At 41.9% G+C, this 26935-nt stretch overlaps 1 long non-coding RNA gene across 1 annotated transcript; it reads left to right on the top strand.

The window, feature by feature from the left end:
• The first annotated feature begins 2157 nt into the window (after positions 1 to 2157).
• LOC116438195 lies at positions 2158 to 20272 on the top strand. The gene is made up of 3 exons (XR_004237623.1): positions 2158 to 2170; positions 15800 to 15809; positions 20162 to 20272. It is a non-coding gene; the product is annotated as an uncharacterized LOC116438195 (long non-coding RNA).
• The last annotated feature ends 6663 nt before the right edge of the window (positions 20273 to 26935 follow it).

Raw genomic sequence — 26935 nt, 5'->3', positions numbered from 1 at the left:
GCTCCCATCATTGAGACCGTTACCCTTTAGACCTTTTCTTCTGCTTCCAGTTCCTCCTATGCTTTCTCAGTGGCAACTTAATAATCCTTTTTGTTTAATTTATAAATAGTATCTCACTATTCATCTGGGACGTTAGGAGGAGGATGGCATTTGACAAATTCTGAAGTGAATAGCAACTCTGGCTCATGCATGTGTCCCATAAAGGACAATAACATTATCAGCAGCTACGGAAATAGAAAAAGACTTACTGGGGAAAATCTCTTGTTTTAGCCTGGAATTTAGGGTGAAGCCCCAAACTGGTGAATATCATTGCAATGTATCATAGAATCCTACAACAGTTTGGAAGAGATCATCTCGTTCCTTCCCCCTGCCACGGGCAGGGACACCTTCCACTAGACCAGGCTGCTCAGAGCCACATCCAACCTGGCCATGAACACTTCAAGGGATGGGGCATCCACAGCTTCTCTGGGCAACCTGTGCCAGAGCCTCACCACCCTCACAGGGAAGAGTTTCTTTCACTTTAAAGCCATTATCTAATGATTACCATTACTAGGACAAGGGGTAGGAAGTCCCTCTCCTGCCTGCTTCAGACAGTGGAAGGCTTTTCTAAGGTCCTCCCACCTGAAGCCTTCTCTTCTCTGTGCTGAACAATCCCAACTCTGTCATGTATTTTGTTTTCATGGGAAAATTTTGTAAATTCTCCTTAGAAAAGATGAGAATTACTAATATACGCTGGATTCTTTGACCACAAAAAAATCCAGCACACAAAATGTTTAAATGAAACAATAAAGTCCTATAAATCCACATGAAAGGGAAATGATGGCATATTTGGACCAGTATAAAAAACTAGATCATGTGTAAGGAACCAATGTTCAAATTGAAGAGATAGTAGCTAAGATATGACAACGTTTCAGTTTTTCCTAAGGCTTGTTCCACTGACAATCCTGCAGTGGAACCCCCCCTTGTTGTTGCAAGGGGCTCTTGTCTTTTTCACTGATAAAGTGTCTTCTCCCATATGAGCAAACTCTGCTTCCCTATCACACACTTTCTACAGATCCATGGATTATACTTTTTTCTTTTCTTTTCTTTTCTTTTTTTCTTTTCTTTTCTTTTCTTTTCTTTTCTTTTCTTTTCTTTTCCTTTCTTTTCTTTTCTTTTCTTTTCTTTTCCTTTCTTTTCTTTTCTTTTCTTTTCTTTTCTTTTCTTTTCTTTTCTTTTCTTTTCTTTTCTTTTCTTTTCTTTTCTTTTCTTTTCTTTTCTTTTCTTTTCTTTTCTTTTCTTTTCTTTTCTTTTCTTTTCTTTTCTTTTCTTTTCTTTTCTTTTTTTCTATCAGCAATTCTTTTTCCTTCTGAAAGGGCTGGGATAACCATGGGCATGGCTTGCCTGTTTACCTAACCTTATTTCCTCTCACCTTTACACAACAATAAACTTCAAGGCTAGTAACAGTTCCTCATACCATCTCTCTCTTTGAATAAACAGTGGGACCTTTCTGGCAATGTCCCACTTTCTCATCTTTCCCTTCTTTCCCTTCTTTCTTTCTCAAAAGGAGTCTCCCTCAGTTTTTGCTCTTCTGTTTCCCTTTCCTACAAACTCTGTGATTAGCTCTGTTCTGCCTTTGTCAGCCCAGGCACTGGGGTTGCACAGTGTCAGATCCTGTGTTTCCCCCTTGTATTGGTTATTGGGCTTGGCTGCATGGCTAGTTTAGTTTATTTGCTATATGATTTCCAGTTTCTGGGAGCAAAAGACACTGAATATGGAAATGTACAGCATGACAGAAAAATAGGGAAAAACTCTGACAACAGCTTGTTATAATCAGCAGAGGGTAGTCCCTAGAAGATACCTTTTACAATGTGTCTTCAAAAAGAGACAGTTTCTATCATCCGCTTGAAAAGCGACTAAACCCGATATTAAAAGTTTTACATCCAGAGACAGAAGAATCTATGGACCTAAAGCAACAGATTTGCCTGATATATGCATCAGACTAATTCAGATTATCTTCAAACACAGGAAGAGGTCCTTTTTGATTTGTAATTCTTCCTCAGGTAACACTTTTACTGAAGACAGTGATACATTCCTTGAATGACTAAGAAGAAAACTCTTAGGCTGCAAATAGATCTCCTGCTTACTATTATGTTTTAGCATAACTCCTTTTTACTTCTGTACCAGGGGAGTAATTGCTTTGTAGCCTCAGAGCAACATTAACTGAACCTGAAGCAGAATTGCCAGTCTGTAAAGCAGCTCTCTGGGTCCAGCTCACTCTTTACACTGGTCTGTTACTTGCTCAACTAGCAGGAAAACATCACTTTGATTTTGCCTCAATCCTATTTTTAGTAGGCCTGAGGGTGGAAGGAGAAAATATTACCTATCTTTGAATTAGAGAGAAAAAAATATAGGAGATTCATGCCAGGTCTTTAACATTTTCGTTAAGTTATTGTTGGTTTCTCTCTTTCTTTAAATCGTGTGCATTTTTTCTGACCCCAGCAAGTGGTGTGACGTGCTTTCACCATGCAACTTCTTAAACTAACAGTTATCTTTGGCAGATAGCATAACTGCTCAGGCACTTTTATATGTCTGGGGTTCTTACTATGGTCAGCACTTCAAGTATAGCCCAACCTAAATGATCTGAGGAGAAAACACGGAAATGAAATTATTTTTTCCAGTTGTGAACAAATGGCTTTAGAAGTTATTAACATTTTACAAGTGTTTAAGGCTTTTGTTAGAGCTTTGAAGCAAACCTGCAATTGTTAACATTGTCAATGTCTCCATTGTAAAAATACAGCCTTTAGAGTTTACTGCTTGGCTCCTTGTAACAATATTCAAATCCAAGCTCATTTCATATTTCATGTCTCTATAAAATTGTTCTATGTATATTTTTACAGTGGCATTTGGGATTGATCTCAGGGTCTTTTGTTCCTGCTGAAGCTAGACTCCACAATGTTAATTTTAATTTCTGGAATATTAATCTTTAACGTCTTTTAAAAATAGTTTTCTTTTCTTTTGTAAATGATTAGCCTATTTATAATCAAAACACAGTGAATCTTTTTCCTGGAATTTTGTACACTGTCATATTAACTCCTTTTGGACTTCCTGCTATCATAAAGCCTGAAAGACAACCTCAGCAGCAATGTATCAGCTGGATTTTTGAGTGCTGATGCTACTTAAAAACTTCCTCCAGGCCATAAGCACACATTAAACACTCCCAACCAAACCACTGGACTTCCTTTACACAGCAATCCCCACTAGCACTAGTACCGTTGTCATGCAGCAGGAATACATAGGCGTGGTCTACCAGGCTTCTTCCAAGTTAGTAAAGTACAACTGATCTTTCTGTGATCCTTGCAGAGATCAGCGCTAACATTGGAGGTCTTTTTAACCTCTTTTTCAAAATCCACGTGGGACTTCTGGGAGAAAGGGAAGGAGAAACACCACGGTCTTAGCTACCAACAACAGAATGATAACACCCAACTGTTTATCTATTTATCTTGTGCTTTGCTCATGTAATTATGTCTAATGCATCAGCAAAGGGCACGAAATAATCCTTCAGATGACAGCTGACTGGCTCAAGCTGAAATAAACAAGATGAAAGCAATGCTTGGGAAGGTAAAAACACGAGGTGCTGTTTCCACATGTGCCTGTGGCATTCAGCCTGCTACAGTCCAAAACCTTTGCAATACCTTTTTCAACAGGTCTAGGTTACTGCCTTTCTTTTACTTTCTGCCTCGGTAGGAAGCTGTGTTCACAGTGCAGGCCTGGCCACAGCAGCCACACTCAATGCGGGGGCTGTTTTCCTGCATCCAGCTGTGATGCCAGCCCCAGGTTCAGGGGTAATGTGCCTCGTGCCCTGTGACTGTGCTGCTCTATGAGCCCCTTGTCCGAGCCATGCTTGCACTCACAGCTGGGTCCTGCCTCACTGGTGATGCCACTTCAAGCTTTTGGTTCTAATTTCAGAAAGAGTAAATGAAGCCTTAGATCCTGAACTGGTCTCAACCATTGCAGCAACCACTTCTATTAAAGCAATGCAGGCCACGAAACTGAGGAGGAAGCTTGTGAAATTGGGAAAAAAAATTTTCTGTGATATTTTGATTGGAAGATAACCCCCCCCAAGCATCAGGCAAGTACAGTGTTGATTGTGTTAGCAAAATATCTTAAAATCTTCATGTGTGTAAAGTCTTTACTACAAATACATTCCTTTTTTTTTTTGATGATAATAGTAAGGACTTAGAGGAAAACATAAAATGTTTTATTAAACTAGTGCTCTTGATAAAGGAGTTAGAAAAGCTTATGGGTGGATTATCTTTCCTCCAGGCTCATTACTGAATGTTTTTCTTTATTTTTCTTTTGCATTAGTTACTCATCATAAATTATATTCTCATTGTATTCAACCACACTTCTTGTTCCAAACAATTTGCCTAATTTTCAAGGCAAACCCGCCAACCTAACCTGCCTCAATTTACCTGCATTCCCAGTAGAGTTGTTGCTAGTGCTTTTCATTTTTTTGTGCTGACACTTTTACCAGCTAGTTTAATATTTTTTTTAAAGTTGTTTAATATTTTATTAGTTTTCCTTTAATAGGTATTGTTTTCAAAATGTCTTGCATAAATGTTGAGTTTTTAAACAGGAAAACAAGAAATTTATATTTCTTTCTTGGTTTTGATGGAAAAAGTTTGACAGAAAGAGATTGTTATTTAGGACAATTGTGACTGAGATTTTTCATCTTCCAGATGTTTAGAAATTGATCTGAATTTAAACATAATATCAAAACACTCAGAAAATTGGTCAGTGCAGCAGTTCCAATTTGTATTATAATGAATACCCAGTTCTGGCCTGTGACTAGACTGCGCAGAGATTTAGAAAAAATTGTATGAGACGGAATTCTCTGGATACTTTAGAAACAAAAATATGTATTTTTATTCCCTTTTAGAGAGAAAAATTTGAGGAAATATTTAACAAGACATAGGTTGAGGGGGCCTTAACCTCACAGAATCTCTGCAGAACCTGGTGGAAGATAATATAGTTTCCTGAGTGATTTCTTTGGAGATCAAATTCTCCATTTAGTTATTTGCACAGGTGAATGTGTGGCCATGAATTTAAGGCCAGAATTGAACTTGTAGAAACATTATTGTTCTTGATGAGTCACAGAAAAGAAGTTAGCTTGATCTTTAGATCAGATTGCATGTAAAGGGATAATACTTGGAGAAGCCATCTTTTTCTAAGACTTATATGTGATTCTGAGCCAAACTAAGCATAAATGTATGCAACTGTGTTAAAGATCAAGAGACAATCACACTAAAGAAGTTGTTTTTTTTTTTTTTGACAGAAAGCCTAAGAGGAAACTGTGACTACTGTAAGATTAATTCATTTCTTTGAAATTTGGTGGAAATCACTGCCCTGTCCGTACCAGATTAATGTTTAACTCACTGCCTTCATACTAAGGCCCCAAACCTGACTTAATTCATTCTCAATCATGCAGCTCTGAAGCAGAAAAATGAAGACATAACATGATTCAGTTTAATAACACTTCTGTCTTCCCAAATGTACTCATTTCTGTAGTCAAATGTGTAATAAGAGACTTGGCTGAGCTCCCAGGCTTGCTGAGCACCACAAGAACATGATACAAATCAGTCAATGCCATAACAAAGAAATGTATAATGATGCAGTGGATACCCTACAAACCTCCCACAAAGAACTTTTGCCTTGAGTTAACTGAATTCCCGAACTACAGGAACTTGTGAAATACAGCACTTTAGAGGAAAAGCAGAGCCAAGTATCTCTGTGCAGTGTCTCCATCTAATCAGCAGAATGACTCCGAGACAATTTTACTTAAAGAGTGCTTTTTAAAATTCAGATTACTTTATTTAAATCAACAGGAAAAACCTTCATTATAAAGTTAAAGAGCACACAATGGTGCACATTGCCCTTCTCGAAGCATAAAATTCTGATGAAGAGGCTCAGGATCAGAGTCAAACTGTTTCCTTCTGCCATATTAATGAGCAGCTATCCCAGGTAAGCTTATATAATGGTTTTAGAAAGGTATGTATCAACCTAAGATTGATATTTCTTCTTACCAGACATGAGAAGTGAGATAACATTTTTAAAAAGAAGGAAGAAAAAATTCCATCAATATAAAGGGGAAGGGGTTGTTTTCAGACAACTGAAAGGTAAGTCTGGAAAAATATTTAGGAATTGTGGTGGTGCAAGTGGCTGCAGCCACCCTGACCCCCAAAGGTACAACTGAAACCAACATGTAATGGTCAGGCACCCATGTCTAACAACACACTGGTTAGGGTAAGAACCCATCATCCCCTGGTCTAGTGATTTGTGTATTTCAAGATGATTGGTTGTTTTCCCCTCCCTGTTTTATGTACAAAGTTGTAAATATTCATTTCCCTTAGTTAACTATGTATTAGTTCTAGAAAGTTCTGCACTCCTCGACATCCCATTGGTTGCCTCCCTTGTTCCCTCCTATGTGTTGTTCCCATTGGTTCCCTTGGCTTCAACCCTGCCTCCTTTCCTTTGTCCCATTAGCTGTATCCCTTATCCCCGCCTTTCCATCCCTCAGTATAAAATCCCTGGACCCTCACATATTTTTGGCTCTTTGTCCGTAGTCCCTTCATGGCAATAGACCTTCACGTGGAACCTATATGAGGCGTCCCCTCTCTCCTTCTTTGCCTCTGCCTGCGTGCCTGACAACCAGGTCAGGAGTAGCTCCCTTGGGTGAGGCACTCGTTCTCTGCTCTTTTTGTGTGTGAAGCCGCCTGAATCAGAGGGTGCAGCCAGACTGCCAGGCTTCTTCAGTGTTTTTCTGGCTAGTGTGCCCTCAAGGAATCTAGTGTGTGTCTTAGGTATCTAAACTGAATGAGCAATGTACAACTCCTAGTTCCCTAATTAAACAGAAGGACCACTTACTTACCACCAGTGAACTTAATCATCTAGAATATTGCTTCTTGACTTACCCTATGATATTTTTGGTTAGTAGTGCCTAAGGGACACTCAATAATGCACACTTGAATTTCCCAAAGAAGGTTATCCCTTGAGTTTTCTGAGTGATCTGACAGCAGGACTAGGATACGATCATGGCTCCTGGTTATCCACCGCTCACCCTTGGCCACTCCACCCAGCTAGACTGAAAACATAAAACTGATGAAGTTGATTCCACCAATCTTTGTGCAGTAAAACTTCAGCGCACAGCACTCATTCAGGAATGAGTGGTTCAGCAATGCTCTGGATGTACTGCATATTTCCCATGAAAACCAGAATTTTTGGGGCCACTGTTTGCCAAAATGCAAATTAACTTTCTCCTAAGTGGATTAACAGTTCCAGGGAATTTAGCCAATTGCAGGAAGTTATTTATGGACATTTTCAAAATACATAGTATAGCACTGAAATTAGGACTCACACTTCCTGCATAAATGCTCTCACCACTAGGCCATTACCAAAAATGCGGCACTACCATGATCTCTCCCCATCTTCTAAAAGAACAGAGTAACCAGGCTCCCACACCAGATGGAAAACCTAAGTCAGGTGTGCATTTGAGACTGTTACCCATGTTTTTATCCAAGCATCTGGTGTGGTGGTGCAGACAGTGCCCAGATCTAGAAGGCTCTTAAGATGTCTTTGTCCATCACCGCTCCTGTTGGCCAGTGTGGGTGTTCTTGTCTTCTTTGTACTGGCTCCTGTGAATGCTGTTGTCAAGGGTGTAACTCACAGAGGTTTTGCTGTACTCTGCAATTAAAGACTTGAGAGTCTGATTCCATGTAATTAAGTCACTTCAACCATGGAGCAACTGTTAAGTAAATGAAGTAAAGGTCCAGTGGTCATCACTAACTTCTGGCTGAAGATTTTTGGCTTTTGGTGGTAGAAGATTTCTTTAGTCACCATTTCCAGGGAAATGTGCTAGTCTGGATGGCTGGGGCCCATTAGCTGTTCTGAGGTGGGTCTAGAGAAACACACAGAAACTCAGCTAAATGCCCTGAACCTCTGACCTTAAACACAGATCTGCATGTCCCTAGAGAACAGATGAGCACTAGAGAATTCTAGTTAATGGTGCTTTTTTGTCTAAGAGGAAATACTGAAAGAATGGACTTTCTGTAACAGTGGTTACTTATAATTCAGCTGCAAACAAGAAGATAACATTAGGAAAATGAAAAGTTGACAGCAAACGGTAACATTTTTTAATAAATAAAATATGAGGGCTAGTTACACTTTCAGCAGTCCAAGGCAAATGTGAATTCCTTATTTACGCATCAAAGAATATAGAAAAATTATCTACAGACATTAAATGCTCCATTTAAAAGAACACCTCATAATATATTCCTTTCCAGGTGTAACTCTTGGGAGCCTAAACATTCCTTTCTGTGGGACTACTCTGCTTAATTCTTTAAACATGTTTTACACCAGCTATGATGCTGCTGCAAATGTGAACACAGCTGTGGGTGGTAAATGGTAGAGGTTTTTTCAGTTTATTTGAAATATTTGACACTTTTTGTTAGCCTTGGGCTTCAACCCCCCAAAAGTGAGTGAAATGGATGATCTTAGGGTTACTGACTCATATTTCCCACCCTCACGGTAATAAAACAGAGCAAGAACAAATATGGAGAAATTAAGAAATAACTTGGGACCAATTATGAGCTGGGGTGCCTTCAAGAAAAACAATGATGTTAAAATAAAAATAATTATATTTCATTTTAGAGTCTGTCTGCAGGGTGATTTTTAAAAAATCTTTCTCCTTAAGCTTAGCAGCCAATAGGAAGGTAGTAGCTGAAGTATTTTTGAATAAATACTTTTAAAGGAATACAGGCTCTTTCATCCTTGGGGGAAAAAAAAAAGTGCCTGGATGAGCAGGCAAAACACAGGAAATTGGATTGTTAATGGGGATTATGAAGCCTGCATTATGAGCCTGTTTTCTTTGCAGAAAGACAGAGCACAATTCAAACTGTAAGACACCATTCATTGGAGGCATTTGTCCAGCACCTTGGAAGGGAGCACAGCACAGTCAGGTTTGTGTTAAAGTGTTTTTCCACTGCTTTTCCACTTCTGCTGCCATCAATAGTTATCTTCCAGGGAGGACTCCACATCAAAGTTAATAAAGTGATGTGCCTGATTTTTCATGTTGAGAACCTCCCAGGATGGACATTCCACCTTCTCTTTGAGTAGCCTGTTGCAGTACTGTAATGCTCTCCCAGTGGAGTTTTTCTAGTCTCCAGTCTGAAACTCTTAAACCTTATCTTGTGGCTGGCATCTTTGTTCTGTAACCTGCCACTACACAAAAGAGTTCAGTTCCATTGTCCCTGTAACTTCTTTAAGTCATTATGGGCAGAAAGCACTTTACCTTCATTCTGGAAATCAGAATGAACAGATGATTTATTCTCTCTGGAACAGCAAATGAAAAATGTCCCTTGCAGGCCCTTGTGCCTCTTCCCTAAGAGGGGCTACTTCATCTCTGTTATGAACCTCATAGCAAGAGAAGATGATTTGAAGTGAAATATTCTGCTGTATGATCCCAGGAAAAAGGATTTAAAAATGAAAAATTATGATGGCTTTTTACTTCCTGCCTTATGTATCCAAAACACATTTTCAGAGTACGCACTGGTCTCAGTGATGCAACCAAATCTGGCTCTACAGACCTGACAGAAGCACAAAGATACTGTGACATATTAGGATATGAGTAGTGCATAGCAACACAGTATTTGAATTTGAGAACAATTTCATCTCTCATGCACTTTTTGGTTATTTCCACTCAGGGCAATTGTCGTGTTTTAACCCCAGTCAGCTAACCTGCCCCATACAATCACCCACTTATTTCCATGGTGGGACGGGGGAGAGATTTGGAAGGGTAAAACTGAGAAAACTTGTGGGTTGAGACAAAAACTGTTTAGTGGGTAAAGCAAAAGTGGTGCATGCAGCACTTCCCATGGGCAGGCAGGTGTTCAGTGATTCCTGGGACAGCAGAGCTCCATCACACATGAAACAATGACTTGGAAAGACAAATGCCATCACTCTGAACATGCCCCTTTTCTCCTTCTTCCACCAGCTTTGTATGCTGACCATGGTGCCGTATAGTATGAAATGCCCCTTTCGGGTCAGTTGTCCAGGCTGTGTCCCTTTTTAACTTCTTGTGCACCCCTAGCCCCCTTGCTGGTGGGGAGGGGTGAGGAGTAGAAAAGGCCTCAACTCTGAATAAGCTCTGCTCAAACAGTAACTAAAACATCCCTGTGTTATCAACACTGTGTTCAGCACAAATCCAAAACACAGCTCCATATCTGCTACTATGAAGAAAATTAACTCTATTCAGCCAAAACCAGCACAGGAATGGAACAGAATCATATCAGTTTCCATCCCACCAAGCGTAAATACATTGCCTTTCAACTCAAACTGCAGAGTATGTAATTCTTCCTAACACTTTTTGGAAAGGGGTGCCGTTACGCTGAGTGATGAGAGAATCCCAGCTTGAGGTGAAAGGTTCTGTATTTTGGACATTGCTCCAGCTGTATATATGTTGTTTATGTATGCACATTTTCAAGAGAATAATCTTTGAGAAGGCATTATAAGGGCTGTAAGACATTATTGCAGTAGGGCCCATATACTGAATAGCAGCACTGTGTACTCCAGGGAACTGTCATCTCCTCTTTACAAACCATCACAGTCCATCTGCTAACACTGGCTCCTCTAAGAGGTAGGGGAACAATTGACTCACTGAAAAGTCTGTCCAACAAACCCCTAGCTGCACGCACTGCATACAACAGACATCCCTCTGGGGCTAGCCATAAACTCTGTATCATGTGGGCTGTGATATTCGTGTTTATTCTGCTGCTCCCTCAGCCAATCTCTCATGTGCTCTTCACCAAACAATGTCTGATATCCTTCCTCCCCCCTGAAAGTATGATCCTGCAGAGAAAGGAAAACATAGTGAGAATTCATTCACATCAGGCTTTCTATGATGATAACGAAGGCACAGGACGAAAAGCCTTTTCCTACTTCAGCTTTAAAACATTTTTTCCAGTTTTAGTGGGAGAGAATTCAGCAACCATCAAGAGAAGCAGACAGAATCCTTAGTGCCAAAGTGAAGTGTCTGTGTTCTCAAGATCTTAACACTCCTGAAGAGAGATGTGGAATAAGTCTTCTGGAGATGTCAGCAAGACCACAAATAGCTTGAGGAGAATTAAGTAAAATTTAAAAATAATAGACTACAGGTGGCCTGTGGGAAGACCCCCAGTACACACGGAATATGTGTTTGGCTTATACCAAGAAGCTGTGCAGCTGTGTTTTCAATATAAGCTGAAGCCTGGGATGTAACAAGATTTAGTTAGATGGCATGTAAAATGGAATGATAGCAGTTATGGCATATAATTATATGATTAATTCAGCTGCATTAGATACTTTTTCCCCACTGCACTGTTAATTCTCTGTGAGTAATGTAAGTCTAAACTTATAATACAATATCTATATTATGGGAAAAGGGTCATGTGAAGTAGAGGCAGGATCAAATACCAAAACAGAGTAAAAAGACAGATAATTTCAATCTCTGATTCCTAATTTTCAAAAGTTAAGATCATTTGAAACAGCATTACAAAGGCTGAATATAATCAGTATATTTTGTACAAACTGTCATATTTGATTCCTGTCTTCAGAAACAACTAACACAAGCAAGGATTTCAAGTTTGGCAACTGTGTGCCCTTGTATTCATCCCCACAGGCCCCAGAAGGATAATTCTTAAACCTACAAACTGTCTCATGCAGCCTCTTTTTCTTTTTTTTTTTTTTTGCCTGAAAGACTATCCAATTACTTAGTGCTGTGCTGGGAGTACCTGAGGAAATAGGAAAAGGAAATACAACTGAGAGCCACTGTGGTTTGACTCCTCTCCAGATACTTTGAAAATATTTTGGCAAAAACAAGATTTTAAGTAAAACTGTTTCCTTTGGTAACATACCGAGGACTGCAGGTTTTACATTTTTGTACGTAGCGTGGAGGGCCAAAAAAAAAACCCAAGCCCTTGTGTGAGAAGGTTGTACACGTGGTAGTAATGCTGGTGGGGAAGAAAGAGCAAAGCAGGGGTGAAGGGGGTGGGAAATTTGAACAAGCTGCAGAAAGAAGACAAGGAGACAACATTGTACAAGTACCTATTTTCTACTGGCAAAAAAACCTGCACAGTGCTGCAAGGAGGAGAATATCTTTGGGTACTTTAGACTTCTAATGAGTGGAAGTGTGATGCTTTGTTCACCAAGGCATGGCTGTGATGAAAGAGAAGAAAACCATGTTTTCTTTTACCTTGTTTGGTCATCCAGTGGTGTTAATGAGGGAGCTCTTGAACTGACAAGTATCAGTTGGATTTCCTTTACTTAAAGGAGATTCCTTAGGGTCCTTAAGGTACTTTTTGTCTCTGAAGGTTTTTATTAAGAATCAAAAGGAGTGCCATGAAAAGCTTTCTAAATGCACTGTCCATACTGAGTTCTCTAAAGCCAAGCGCATCCCAAGCCACATCCAGAGCCCCATGGGCAGCAGGGGAGAGAGGGGATTTTGCCCCTCTGCTCAGACCCACCTGGAGCACTGCATCCAGCTCTGGGGTCCCAGCACAGGAAGGGCATGTGTTGCGGTGGTGGCTGCTGCCGCCCAAGTTGTTGGCGAGCCACAGGGCCAAACTGCGGCATTAAACTCATGGTGGGCCGGCTCAGAGGTTTGATATCTCCCTTGATGGTTAAGGTGAGCACTCACAGACCCTTGTGTTAACCACTCAGTTACAATTGGTTCATATTTCCCCACCCTGTTTTATGTATGACCTCTTGAATATGCATCACCCTGTTGAATATGTGTAAGTTCTAGAAAGTTCTCTGTTGTTTGATACCCCATTGGTTCCCCCCTCACTGCTCCCTCCCACCTTGTATCTGGTTGGTCCGTTTGTACTCTTCCCTCCCCTTTGCCTAAACCTGATTGGTTAATTGCACCCCTATAAAACCCCTGGACCCACCCCATTCCTGTCTTTTGTCCCTGGACCCTCTGCTGGAATAGACCCTTCAGAACCCAAACAGAAGACCCCTCTCTGTCTCTTTGTCTTTGGTGTGCATGCTTGGACACAGCCGCTTGCATTTGGGCCTGTCATCACTCAGGTCAGTGGGTGTTTGCGTGGTGGCTCTACGGTCCTCCTGAGGGTTGCCAACTGTGGATAGGGACTCCAGAGGTCTCCAGATCTGCGGCAGACACTCGGGGAAGGCATAGCACTGGCCCGCTCCCAGATACGGTGGCTTGCGTCAGTCATGGACCTGCTGGAGCGAGCCCAGAGGAGGCCACCAGCATGATGGAGCACCTCTCCTTATGAGGAAAGGTTGATAATCAAGTTGGGATTGTTCAGCCTGGAGAAGAGAAGGCTTAGTGGTGACCCAGTTGTGGCCTTCCAGTACCTGAGGGGAGCCTGCAAGAATGATAGAGAGGGAATATTTGCAAGAGCGTGGAGTGACAGGACAAGAGGGAATGGCTTCAAACTGGAAGAGAGTAAATTTAGATTAGGTATTAGGAGGAAAGTCTTTACTGTGAGGGTGGTGAGGCACTGGCACAGGTTGCCCAGAGAAGCTGTGGATTTCCCCTCCCTGGCAGTGTTCGTGGCCAGGCTGGATGGGGCTCTGAGCAACCTGGTCTAGTGAATATTTAAATTAATTAAACAGAACATTAGCACATTTGCCCTTCAGGACTGATTTCTTTCTTTAGAAGATCATTGTGTTCATTTGGCTGCCACTGATTACAACATGCCCAAATCCCCAGTTTCTTACACTTGTTTCCATGCTGTCCTGCTCTGTACGCATCACTCACAAGTGGCATAACAATTGGCATTCAAGAGAACAGTGCTAAGTCATTCTCATTATTCACCATAAGCAAATTAGCCAGATAAGCATAATGTAAACACTTCTCTTCAGTTGCTCATTTCCAAATACAAAAAATTATAACTCCTTATCACAGCTTTCAGGCAGATATATATTTATGTGTTTCTTTCAATTTTTGTTCAACTTGTGAACAGGTTTTTAAGGCTGAATTACTGTTTTTTCCTGTAGAAATGTTCACCGTGTCACAACAGATCAAATTCTTTCTGCTTTGGATGGAAATGCAGTGGGTTAATGCCTTTTCACATCACAGCTTTTCCTGAGGAGAATGGTTTTTTCCCCTAAAACCACTTGTTACTGGGAAGAACTCAAGGAAGCCATTCTTTAAAAATAGCTGTAAGATGGAAGACAACTTGACTGGGATTACACAGGTGCTGAGTTAGACTTTTGTCAGCTGTAGCGATGTGGAAGTATTGTATTGTAAGTTACCAAGTATATAAGGTGCAAACTTCGAAGTTGTCAGAAGACAAGGCTGCAAATCAAAAAGAAAAAAAGGAAGAAGGTGTAAGTAATGAGTGCATGGAGATGGTGAGGGTTGGACAGAACTGAGTTCTCTTGGGATGCAAGTCTCTGGAGAGGTTGTGTTAAGCAAGAGGCAGAAGGAGCACACTGATACAAGGCTTTGAAGAACTGTACTGGAGTTGAGTTTTGATATTGAAAAAGAAAGGCAAATGGACCTATTCATTTAATGAATGTGTTTGAAATCATAGATGTGATTTCCATTTCAACAAAGAGTTTGGATTGATTCTTATTTAGCTGAACCAGTCTGAACTAATATGAAATTAAATCTGAGTGTTTTTAAGGGAGAGAAAAATGAAACAATGCATAATGTCCAGTAACTGGCAACTTGCCTCTTTCCTGTACCATGCTAAATCATTTTTCTCAGATGCTGAGCTTCATTGTTCTTTGTACCTTGTTGAATTCCTAAGTTATTACACACTGAAATCTAGTATGTTTAACCATGTCTGTGTAGTCTACTTCTAACAGTTCCTTATTATGCCCTGTTTATAAACAGATCTTTCTGCTATTTGACCCTCTTCAGCTTAAGTGCCTATTTTTTTGGTTTACAGTTTGTTCACCTGGGAAATGTGAACATGCTGTTAGATACAAACTGTGTTGGAGGGGATGCTAACCTCACTAAGTGTCAGTACAGCAACATCTACTGGAGCCATGCCCTGGAGTGCAGTCCAGACTTTTCCTTCAGTAATCAATGGAAAGAAGAAGGCTTTTGCTGTAACTACTCTTCGAAGGCTACCTTACGTGAAACTGTATGAACAACTTCATTAGGAGTTTAGAAATGAAATCCCTCTTTACACAGCTGTCTTTCAGGACAAGGTTACAAAATAGCCTCAAACTTGGAGCTGCCATTCTGTTTTCTGTTTCTGAGACACTTGGATGTGGACTGAGATCAGTTGATTTTGTTAATAAATACATGAAGAAAAAAATGTGCCCATTTGGTGGAGCAGTTCAGGAAATAGCACTAGTACAAACAGAGAAGAGTTAATGTGTGAGAAAACACTGAGTTTTCAAAAATCCAGTACATGGTGGGTCAGTTGTTCCATAAATAATGAGTGTATTCCATTACAGTCTTATGCCAGGAAGCTTTAATTTCTACACCTAATTCTTTCATGATCTGAAGCCAGTTTTTTAAATGTTCATGTAGTGTCTTCAAAAACAAAGCTTCGATGGACAAATTCCCTGGATTATTTCTGTAGTGATCTGTTCTAGTGGTTTGCAGCATGCTGTGGAGAACTGAGGGAATTCTTCCTGGAATTCCTTTAAGATCTGTTTTTTTAGTCATCTGTGTAACTAATCTGAAATTAAATGAGACTTATAGCTCTTGTTACTGTAGTTTAGATTAACCATCTCTTTGGGATCGTCCTAAAGATACTTACAGGTATCATTTAAAACAATAGTCTGTGTGTCCATTGAGGCTTCAGGCTGTGCTGGGGACTGGGCTCCTTCTCCACAGTGGCACTAAACTTTGAAACTGGGGTTCACTGATGTTAGATCACCGTGGTCATGGTACACAGTAAGTTATCCTCAGCTCACTACCCCACAGGGCATTCACTAAAACTGTTTCTCCAAGTTACAGCTAATTCACTGTCATGACTTTTATTTTCTTTCTATCATGACCTTTTTTTCTTCTTGTCCTCTCTGTTTTTGTCCCTTGCCTTTTTTATCAAAGAGATAAGCTGTTTGGCCCGTAATTCACCTCTGTATCTACAAACTTACATCTATGAAGCTCTAGGTGTACCTTCAGCATTCTGGCAAATACCCTCAGCTGATGGAAACTTTTCAACCATGGGCAATTTCAGTATCCTGTCTGTGGAATCTCTTCAGCATCAGGCAATATCTCAAGATAAGTGACCTTCACCTCCTGCAGGCTGGCAGGTGTCCTACCAGAGGAAAGAGCGTTCTGAACTCACATTCACTCTCACTCACATTCACCCTCAGACATCTTTCTAGCCTCCTACAATGAGGAAATAGAGCAATGTATTAGATCCTGTACTACTCCCTCTTTCTACTTATTTTTCTGCTTATCTGCGCTGCTTACTCCTCTTTTGCTTGTGTTCATCTCTAGAGTTCCCTGCCCCTTGAGCTCTCTCAGTCACTGTCACGTGAGGACTGACAGAAATGAAACAACTCAGAGAAGGTCATGCAGTCCTCCTATGGTGCACCTGCATCTCTGACAGTGGTGGGCCACTATCAGTCACACCTTTATGAACCTAAAGGATTCCATGTTTCTATAATTCCAGCTACGTGGCCCTCAACACAAGAAAGATGTTGACCTGTTAGAAGTGTGTCCAGAGGAGGGCCACAGAGACGATCCAGGCACTGGAACAACTCTTCTAACGAAGACAGGCTTAGATAGGTGGAAGTAAAGAAGGCTCCAGGGAAATGTCACTGTGGCCATCTAGTCAGTACTTAGAGGGGACTGATAAAAAAGAGGGAGAATGAATTTTTACATAAGCAGATAGTGACAGGACAAAGGGGAGCAATTTTAAACTAGAAGAGGAGTTGTTTAGATTAGATGTTAGGAAAAAAGTAGTATTTCTGCTATTGGTTAGTAGCGGCTTTTATTTCAGGCAATTTTGTTGAGGATGATTAGCACTAGAGGGAAAGATATTTGCATTCTGGTCATAATTCTGATACTACTTTTTTCTTTGAGAAAGTGCATCGAGATTTTGTGAATTCAACTCTGTTTTTCCTTATATTCATAGTTGTGATTTCTGATTAATTAGCACTTAATCTATTACATTGGTTCATAAATACCATGTAGACATTCAAGATGAAGGTGCACTAACCAGTGTTGAATTAATTGCTGTAGTTTGACCATTAAAAAAAAAGTCTTGTTTTACATTTTAAGATAATCTAGACAAACCAGATTCTCTTAATTTCTTTCAGAATCACTTGGATGTAGGCATAGATTAGCTGGTGCAATGAAAAATGCTAGGTATCCTTTCAGAGCACAGTGTTCAAATGGGGATTTTTTATCAGAGGAAAGACAGAGGGAGAAGCTGACACAGAGACATCTGCCGGTAACACAGGAGAGCAGTACTGAGTATTTGGGCTTCTGAGCTGAGCCTTTCCATCCTGATTAATGTATTTGATTTGACTTGGTGGTGCTCTTACCTCCTTGTGCGAGAAGCATGGGTCTTAAATCAGTAAAAACGTATATGAAAATTGAAACATTCTTCAATACTGGATAACTTTTGGTCTCCCTTTCAAAATAACAAAATAAAACCAGATTTTGTTACACATGTTTAATGTAGGAATATGTGAGTAATTTCAGAACAAAAGTGAGAACAGTCCTAAAGATAAGGAATCATTTTCACAGTCATGCATATCAACCAAGTTCTAATTATACCAAGAAAGAAGCTGGAATCTCTTGCAGTCTTCAAAGCACAGACATGAAGTAGTGAATGGTTCAAGCACCTTCTCCTTGATACATAACACTTCACTGCTGTGACAAGTTTTATGAAAAAGAATACGCCATTTTTGAAAAAAAGGGTTTTTTTGTGAATGTTAACGAGTACCACAAAATGGAGGCTGGTAAATGAGTTAATGGGCTGTGTGGCTATGAAACAGTAATGCTGTCATGGCTTGAAACTTATTTGTTCTGACTCAGGCTGAAAAGGAAGTTCTTCAGACTAGGTACGGATTTATTTTAAGGGGTGGCACCTTGGTTAATCTGAGTCATGTTCAGTCTGTGGCTGGATAGAGTCCCTCTTGTTATGAAAAAACCCTGATTTTTTTCTTGATGAAATAATATTAATTTGGATTTCCTATTTTTACAGAAGAGGAAAACAAAAGTTAAACTGACCAGTGGGACAGTCTGTCTGGGACCCTTAATGTGCATTGAGTGACTGGAAGACACTTCTGCTCCCACTACCACTCCCTGTCCTATTTGCTCTTCACCTTGCCTATTAAAGTCCAAATGGGAGAAGTAGTGTTACCTCTATGATGTGCATGAGAATTAGGACACACACTAACATGTCCCAGAGTCTTGCTTTATTGATTTACTCCATTATTTTCATTCTCTATCTACTTTCAATCATGATAATCTCAAGCCAAGTCAAGATATAATGCAAATCAAAGCATCACATGTGGTAGACAAAATAGCCAGCTTAGATAAAAGTGCTTTTAAAGACACAGCTGAAAAATTGAAGAAAATCTACAGTTGATCTACAATGAAAGGCCTCTCTTTCTAGCATGTGGCTGGCTGGTACCCTTTCAACTAGCTGGTATTTAGAGTTTCAGACTGTGCATATGCATTCTCTCTTCTTATTATGGAATATGCCCATGGTTCCAGCTGGTCTTGCCTTTGCCGTTTACTATCTCTACAAATGCCTAATCTTTCTCCCTAAAGTTCATTCTGTTCCCTCTGTAAGTAGGAGACAGTGTGACCAATATCCTAAAGGTGTCTTTCACTGTAACATATGTTCTCTGTTTGTATATTAGAAATGTGCATCGTGTAGTCATTTAAAAAGGACAATTATGAACTGTACTAACTCCCAAATCATGGATTTTATTAACCAAAATCATAACAGCCAAACTCCTCACCTTCACAGTGAATCAAGTTTTATGCTTGTGTACTATCACCCACAATCCACATCTCCAGTTCCTTTACAAGGGAGAACTCTTGCTCACTGTAAAATCCCTGCAGTACCTAAAAGCCTGAAATGCTTTTTAAACATATGTCTACAGAGGCTGAGGTTGGTACTTAACGCTGTTCCTGGCTTGCTAGCATGAGCTCTGGCGTGCCCTCAGTCAGAGGGGACACAGCGTTACTTCTGCAACGCCCTTCAGGACTGACTTTGGTAGCAGGAAAGGCGCTGGCTGGGCGCACGTGCTGGCTCCTCCACAGAGGAGGCGCGTCAGGGCCGATGGTCTGGGCTCACGTTAATCCGGAGGCAAAGGAAAAGAGAGGGGCCTCTGATATGGGTTCCAACAGGGTTTATTGTCAGAGGTTCCAGCAACCAGAAAAAAGGCACCGAGGGGCTTTCACTTTCAGTTTTATAGGGGGTTTGAAAACGGCGGGGAAAGGGAAGGCAACCAATTAGTTACAAGCCAGGGGGAGGATGCAATTCAACAAGAACCACTGGGGGAAACCAGGAGGCGGGAGTTACAACTGGGAGCTAATGAACAGCTGAATAACAAGAGAACTCTCTTGAACAGGGGAGGTGGCTTGAACCCGGGTGCCGCCCAGGGGGATGCAGCTCAGGCTTCTGTGCCGCCCATCTACCCACCCTCTGAATCACTGTCCTGGGTGGGGAAATCCACCCAAGGGAGAGCCCTGATTTGATTGGCATTCAACTGTCCCAGCCCAACAGTGGGCTGGGTCACCGCAACAGGTACTTTACCTGCTGGATTCAGAGAAAAGTAAGGTCTCTGAAGAAACATTTTTAGAAGGATAGTCATTATTCTGCCATATGAGCACTACAGAAAAATCTACACCTTCACTTCTATTTTTTTGAAGAGTTATTTTAAATCTCATAGATAAATTCTGTTGTCAAAATTTGGAAGAAAATGTTTTAACTGTTTTTGTTTTCCAGACTCAGTATACAAATTTCTCAATTTTTTTCTCTCTGACATGTTTACAATTTAAACTATGATTTATTTATTAGATTTTTATCCTCTCATCTTTATCTATTTATCATTTTTCAAGGAACAATAACTCAGAGCATTAGCTTATTGAAACATTTCCTATTTCAATTGGGAGATGGCTTGTAAATAGGGATAAACTGTGTAAGATTTGCCATGCTGTCATGTCTGGGACAGAAAGCAGCAGTGAATTAGGAGGAATTTCTTCACAAAAGGGGTGATTAGACACTGGAATGGGCTACCCAGGAAGGTGGTGGAGTCACCATCCCTGGAGGTGTTTAAGGAAAGACTGGATGTGCCATGGTCTGATCGAGATGGTGGTGTTCAGTCATAGGTTGGACTCGATGAAGTCTTCGCCAGCCTCATCTATTATGTGATGCAAATGCTTGTGATGAGAGTGCAAGAATAGTCTGCATAGGCTGATCTTCCCTAAAGACTACTCTGTACTTCTAGAATTTAGTGGCTATGGACTTCCTGAGTTAAATACTGTATCAGTGAAGTTACCTGCTATTAATTTATCTGATATATGTATTTTCATACCTTAGTTGACACAGCATTCTGACCTTCATAGAAAAGTTCTTGTTTCTTCACCTTCTCAGGGACTGAGTTGAGGCTGACTAGCCTGTAGTTCTCCAGATTCTCCATATTGCCCTTCTTGAACACCGGAGTGGTATTTTTTTTTCTTCTCTGTCTCAAGAACCTTCCCAGATCACCATGACTTTTCAAAAACTGTTGAGAGTGACCTTACAATGACATTGACCAGCTGAGAAACTCAGTGAAGTTGGAGAGGATTTTACCTGCCAGTGGTGTGGTGATGAGAAGCTGATGAACATGTTCTGGCAGCAGGATTTTGGAAGGTTGGAAAGCTTGTGTAATTCTGGATACAGTACAAAAGCATGGCTGATACCAGTCCTTTGGAAAGCCCCCAGGGAAACATGGTTCAACTACTGTAAATACTGCCTCTATCTCCCTCCTTCTAACTTACTTAATTTTTCGCAACAAATGACAGAGAAACTCTGTGGGTCAAACGGAAAGCTTTTCAGTGAGGAAAGGTACAACTGGAATTCAGGATGCTCAGGCATGGTCAGCCAACCATTTCATTCCTTCGTGGAGGCTTTCCAGAAGTTACCGGGCTTTAGCTCACATAAAATACCCAGCCGTGTGAGCATTTCTAACAGAACTGAATCTGGTTTACTTTGTGATGGCAAGGGCAAGGAGTATTTACAGTGCTTTTTCTAAACATGAGAGTTATGGGAGAATGACATCTCAGGGCAGGGCTGACCTTTTACAACTGAACCATGTGACCAACCAACTCCTGAGCCCTCATTCTCTCAGAATGTAATGTAAGAAATGCTGTTTCACAAGCTTTTGCACAATATTGTTAAATATAGAGTGACTGGAAATATTGTGCTTCCTTTGCCATCACCAAGAAATAAAAATACCAGAAAAAAGAGGGAGAAGCTGTAGAAATCAAAGCCTGGGGCTTTTTCTATGGAGGTGGAAAACTACTACTACATGACAACATTATTCCAGTGAGTGGTTTTGTTGCACTGTTCCCAGATGCACATTCCTGCTGCTCGAATCAGCTGTATCTCCTCGGGTGAAAACAGTGTATCCAGAATGGAATTCAACTCTCCCCAAGTGTAAATACTTGGGCCTTCAAATTGATTGAACTGACTGGCTATCCCTACAGGATCCTCCAACAAACTTTTAATCTCCTTCTTGAAGGACCTGACTTCCAAGGCAGCGAGGAGGGGGTGTTGACAAACCCTGTACCTCCAGCCACCCCACCCTTTGGGACTTCCCTAAGATACAGACTGTTCACCCCTCCACCCTCCTAGTTACCTCCTTCACGCTTAGCCGTTCTTGCCTTCATGTTACAATAAAGGCTGACATTAACCTGATCTCCACCTGGCGACACTGTAGCTGAAGCTCCACATGAACAGAGAGAAATCACCTGAGGGGATGCTTGGGCCTTTGGAGGAGAAGGGGGTGTCTGGGCTTCTGGAAGAGAAGGGGGCACCTGGGCCTCTGGGAGAGGAGGTGACAGAGGTGGCAGGTGGTCAAGAGGGTCTCACTTCTTACTCCTCGCCTTCTTTTCTCTACATCATTTCTCAGTTCCCCCAGCTAACTGGTAGACCTCAACACCATCCTTATCTAGTTCTCTGCCCAACCAACGTGCTGTGTATGCTACCTTTTCTGCATTCGACCCTTCCCTAGAACTCACATGCCGATGTAACACTACGCATAACCACCTTTCTTTAGAACCATACCACGGCCAGTGGACTGGTCCTTCCTGTAGGACCTCCTGAGGCCAGACTTCCACACAGTACTCAACCATCTGGATCTTACCCAAGCCCTTAGTATGTTCCTCACGTTCCCATGTTGACAACATCCTTCCCAATGGACTGCTTGGTGGAATGTCCTTCACTTTGGCACTCTGCCCTTTTCGGGATCCCTTACTCATACACTGACCCATACTCTTCCTCTCGACTGTGTCAACTATCCACACCAACAACCTGTTTCTTAACCTACTGAATTCTCAGTACAACCAGTAATGCAACTGTAGGTCTAAATTTAAGAACTATATACAGGCCACGGTCAGGAAATATAAACTGCAGTCCCCAGTTGTGGGAAAAAGGTAAGCATGGGAAACTTAACTTGACTGTGGGAACCTCAAATCAAGATGGTTCTGGTTGTGGGAAGCAATATGGCACCCATGGGAAAAACCCGGCTCAATCACACACAGTTACTTAGCAACCACACACAAAATGGCGGCTTATCCTTGATGACTAGCACACCCCCTATGATGATGTCACCAATTCCTCGGAACAACTTTGTCAACCACCACTGTGACCGATCGTTTCCCCACCTCTAACCCAAGGTAGAGTCCCACACCTCCTTTCCGTGTGATTGATGGTCACTGCACACCACCCCTTCTGTCAATCACCAATGTCCAGATCCCTGAATGATGTGACACAAAATGGAGCCTCATGCTCCTTCTAGCTAGTGACTCAAAATGGCACCTCTTGCCAACTGAAACCAAACCACCACTGATGCCTTAAGAGGCCTCCTAGAAACAGAGACGAGACAGGAATAAGGGAATAAGGTAGGTATTTATTTGAAAGGCCTTCAAAGGTACCCCCTGGCTGGGGAGCCAGAGGCTGTTGCTGAGATGGACCCCAAGATGGACGACAGGTCACAAGTTCTTCACACTTTTATAGGTTTGGTTCATTTGCTATCAGGGTTAATTCTCCAATTAAAGCTTCAGATTAATGATGTAATTTCTCCTCTGCTTGCCCCCCTTGCTTTTTGGTTTATATTTTTGGACCTAGGATGGTCTGGGTGTCCTTGAAGAGCAGGCCCGGAGAGACTTTGTTATGGTCTACGTAGCATGAGAGAGCAGAAATTAACAGGCTACAAGAAACTTCAGAGTTACACACTAAGCAGTACAGAATTTGAAAAATATAAAAGTTAAAACCTAAGGCATCACCACCACTAATACCACAAAATTTGCACAGGACCCGTAATGGCCCCCTTAATCGGGAGAACCCCTAGGGAGACTGGCGTCTCCAGTCCCTCCAAGATCCTTGCTTGCCAAGGAAAACTTCACAAACTACACCTAAGCCGGTTAGTGGTCTGGAGACTCTCGGCTCTCTGCCTCACTCCAGCACCTCACTAACCGGCCTTCCCAAAAGCAGATTCCACTCCTCCAGGATCAGAAATAAGATGTGTTTCCTCGCACAAATCCACCAAACCAAAACAATACATGGAACACATGGTGCACCAACTGGCTTTCAATCCGACAGCAGAAATGAACAAACACCAACCTCCCACACACACTAATAAACCCACACCAGTCGCACTCAACCAAAGCCAAGTGCTCATTCCACTCTTGCACTCCCTACCTATGCTCCCAAATGTCCCTATCTAACCCTTGGCAGGACTACGTTCTCTCACACCCCTGTGTGAGAGGCAGATGTGGGGACTACTCCCAGCTGGTCACCCCCCTCTCTGGGCCTGTTGGTCACCGTGCTGCGAGGCTTGTGGTCTCACTCTGAAGACCTCACCCCCCCAAGCCACTCTCAACCGGCGCTCTGAGAAGGAGTGCTTGAGGGCTCCTACCCCTCCCTTCAGGCCAGGACCGCTCCCCTCCCTGCCAGGTAGTAGATCATCCAATCAGCCAGTGGCTCACCTCTGATAAGTCACCAAGCTGACAGTTCTGCCTGGCCCTGAAGGTCCTAGTTCCCCAACAGTGCCCGGACCACCTAGCCCGCCACCTTCCCTCAAGGAACCTCCGAGTCGGTAGACGACTACTATCCAGACCTCCCTCCTAATATCCCAACCAGCCCACCCAGCACCTTGGTTTCAACCCACTCCCTCTAAGGAGAGCATCCCCCTAGCTGGTCACCACCCCTCTGGGCCTGTTGGTCACCATGCTAGGAGCTTCAACAGGTGCCACTCTTTCCCCAAGCTTCTGCTCCCGCCCCCTGTGGTGGGACGAATGTCACCGTTTCCTTAGCCAAGGTGCCTCCTCCTGAGGCCAGCCGACACAGAGACAGCCCCAAGGAGACAATCCACTCACTCCTCCTTCTCTCGCTTCCCCCTTTTCCCAGTCGAGCTTCTCACGGAGAACCAGAACCTCAGTACTCAGGGGTCCGCACTCACTTCGGTAGTCCAACCAGCGGCTCCCGTCTCACACACACACAAACACCCATCCCCACTGCTTCCTGCCACCTGTAGATACTCACAGCCTGTACTCTGCAGATCCCCTTTTGGGCACACTGGGACTTAAGGACTCCATTCTCCTTTGAGGAGGTCTCCTACTGATCCCACAACAATCTGCATTGCCAGGTTCTTAGTTGCTTCCTGAGCGTTAGCCAGCAGACCCTCCACGGCCCCAGAGAATGGGGTCCAGGCAGCCAAAATTGTCTGGACATGTCGCATCCTTTCTCTGTATCCTCCAAGGTTGTTTGTGGGCGTGGCTTATCCCAGATGAGCTCCCAGAAAATTGACAGGAAGGGTGATATTGACGAGGCAAGCAGCGCCACTCACTCCTTACTGTGAAGGACAACCACTTTATTAAATAGCAACTAACAACGGGTACTAAGGTAAGCTTGTGAAACCCAACAGCAAGGCAGAGACTCGAAACAGTGCCTCATGCAACACCGGGTGCTCTCCCTCACCAGTGCGGATGGGCAGAGGACCTGGTGCTGAGCCTCAAATGAGTCTTTATACCCAGTCCTTTAAGTCTGTTGGTCCATTTTGGATCCTTCACGCTATTGGCTCGTTTCTCCTGCTGTCATTGGTCCATTTTAACGATGCCTTTTTCACCAATCATTTTCCAAGAACCTCCACCGATTGGTTCGTGCCACATCCAATCCATGTTCTTGGTGACGTCACTCTTATCTGTTGGAACAATCTGGAAACTTCCCCTTTCCCCGTGGTATTGAGTCCGCTAGGCGATGGTTACATGCAGGTATTACACCCTGTACACTGTCCACGACTTGATATAACAATGTGGTTAACACAGAAAACATCAACCAACCCAACTCCCACCATTAACATATTTACCAACTTACTTAATTATAGAAAACTAAAAGTTATTTATAGCACTGTCACAAATTAAGCTGACCTGTGTGTATCTTCTTTGAAGGCATCTGTGATCTCTGAGCAAAATTTCTCCTTTCCGTGCTGATTTGTGACTCAGTGTAAACTACAGCCTTACGGTGTAGTCACATGATCTTAATACCTTGACCTTTTTTCTTTTTCCCTTCCTTCAACAGCTGCTGACTGGTTTTGTTTTCATATAATTGTAACACTTCTGGTGTGTGGCTCCAGGCTTGCTCAGAGATGTACTGAGAAAACAAGCTCATTTTAATGCTATTGGTCTACTTACATAGACATGTTCTGTAGCAAGACTTAATAGCAGATGTTTTTTAAAGACACTGGAGGCTGGTCTTCTGCTTTCTTTTTTATGGCTTCAAGCTTAATTTAAAAAATACAATTAATGAGTCTTACAGCATGAATTTAACAAAAACCAGATTCAGATGAAAGGGAAGTGCCTTTCAAGATTTCTTACTTTGCAAACCAACCTGATTCAGTCTGAGGCTGTATACTGAAATGGATATACTATGGCCTTATTTTCTTCTCAGTAATCTCTGTCTCAGTCTTTTTGTTTTTCTTCTCTTCCATATAGGAGGAAGACAAGAATGAGGAGTGTATTCCATGGCAGCAGGGCAATCCAAGACTGGCCATCCAGCTCTTTGTGACCTGGAGTTTCTCCATTAGCGTCAGATGATGCTGGGCATGCTCTTGATTACTTACTAGAGAAGCAGCCCAGCAACTGTGCAAGACCCTGCATCCCTGAGCAGAAGCTCAGATACCAGAGCTGGGTTTCCCACTTTCTCTGTCTCTTGCAGACTAGAGAACGACCGTGTTTTTTCAGCACAGCCTGTGCAGTTGATTTGTATTTATACAGCACCCGTTCCAATAATGTTATTACTTTAATTGTCAGTTAATTTTTCTATGTACTTATACTATATGGGACAAGATTGATTTATTCATGTTAATCTAAGGCTAAAACATGACTCATTTTATTTGCAGCATGGTTAACTGTGGTATTCATGGCAGCTCCTCTGAATATTTTTGATGAGGTCTTTAAGTATGTGTAATACTGAAAACACATTCCCATTCAGTAGGTCTCATGTAAGACGTTAAGCCCAACAGGGCAAACAGCTCGTAGAAAAATTCTATAAACATTAAGCATATTTATGCCATAGCATTAAGCTTGGTCAATTTGAACCTTACTGTATTGTGGTATAAGAGGCATCTTGTTTGCTTTTATTTACCTTCTCACTAGTAAATGTATTTTGGTTAACCACAATGGCAAGCCTAGGCAAGACATTTGTGTCAACAGATCTTTCTTCGCAACAAAGTAACATTCTTAGTTTCTAGGGCA

The sequence above is a fragment of the Corvus moneduloides genome, chromosome Z, assembly GCF_009650955.1.
Source record: "Corvus moneduloides isolate bCorMon1 chromosome Z, bCorMon1.pri, whole genome shotgun sequence".
Lineage (NCBI taxonomy): Eukaryota > Metazoa > Chordata > Aves > Passeriformes > Corvidae > Corvus > Corvus moneduloides.
Note: the sequence above shows the minus strand (reverse complement) of the source record. Positions and strands in the feature narration are given on the sequence as shown.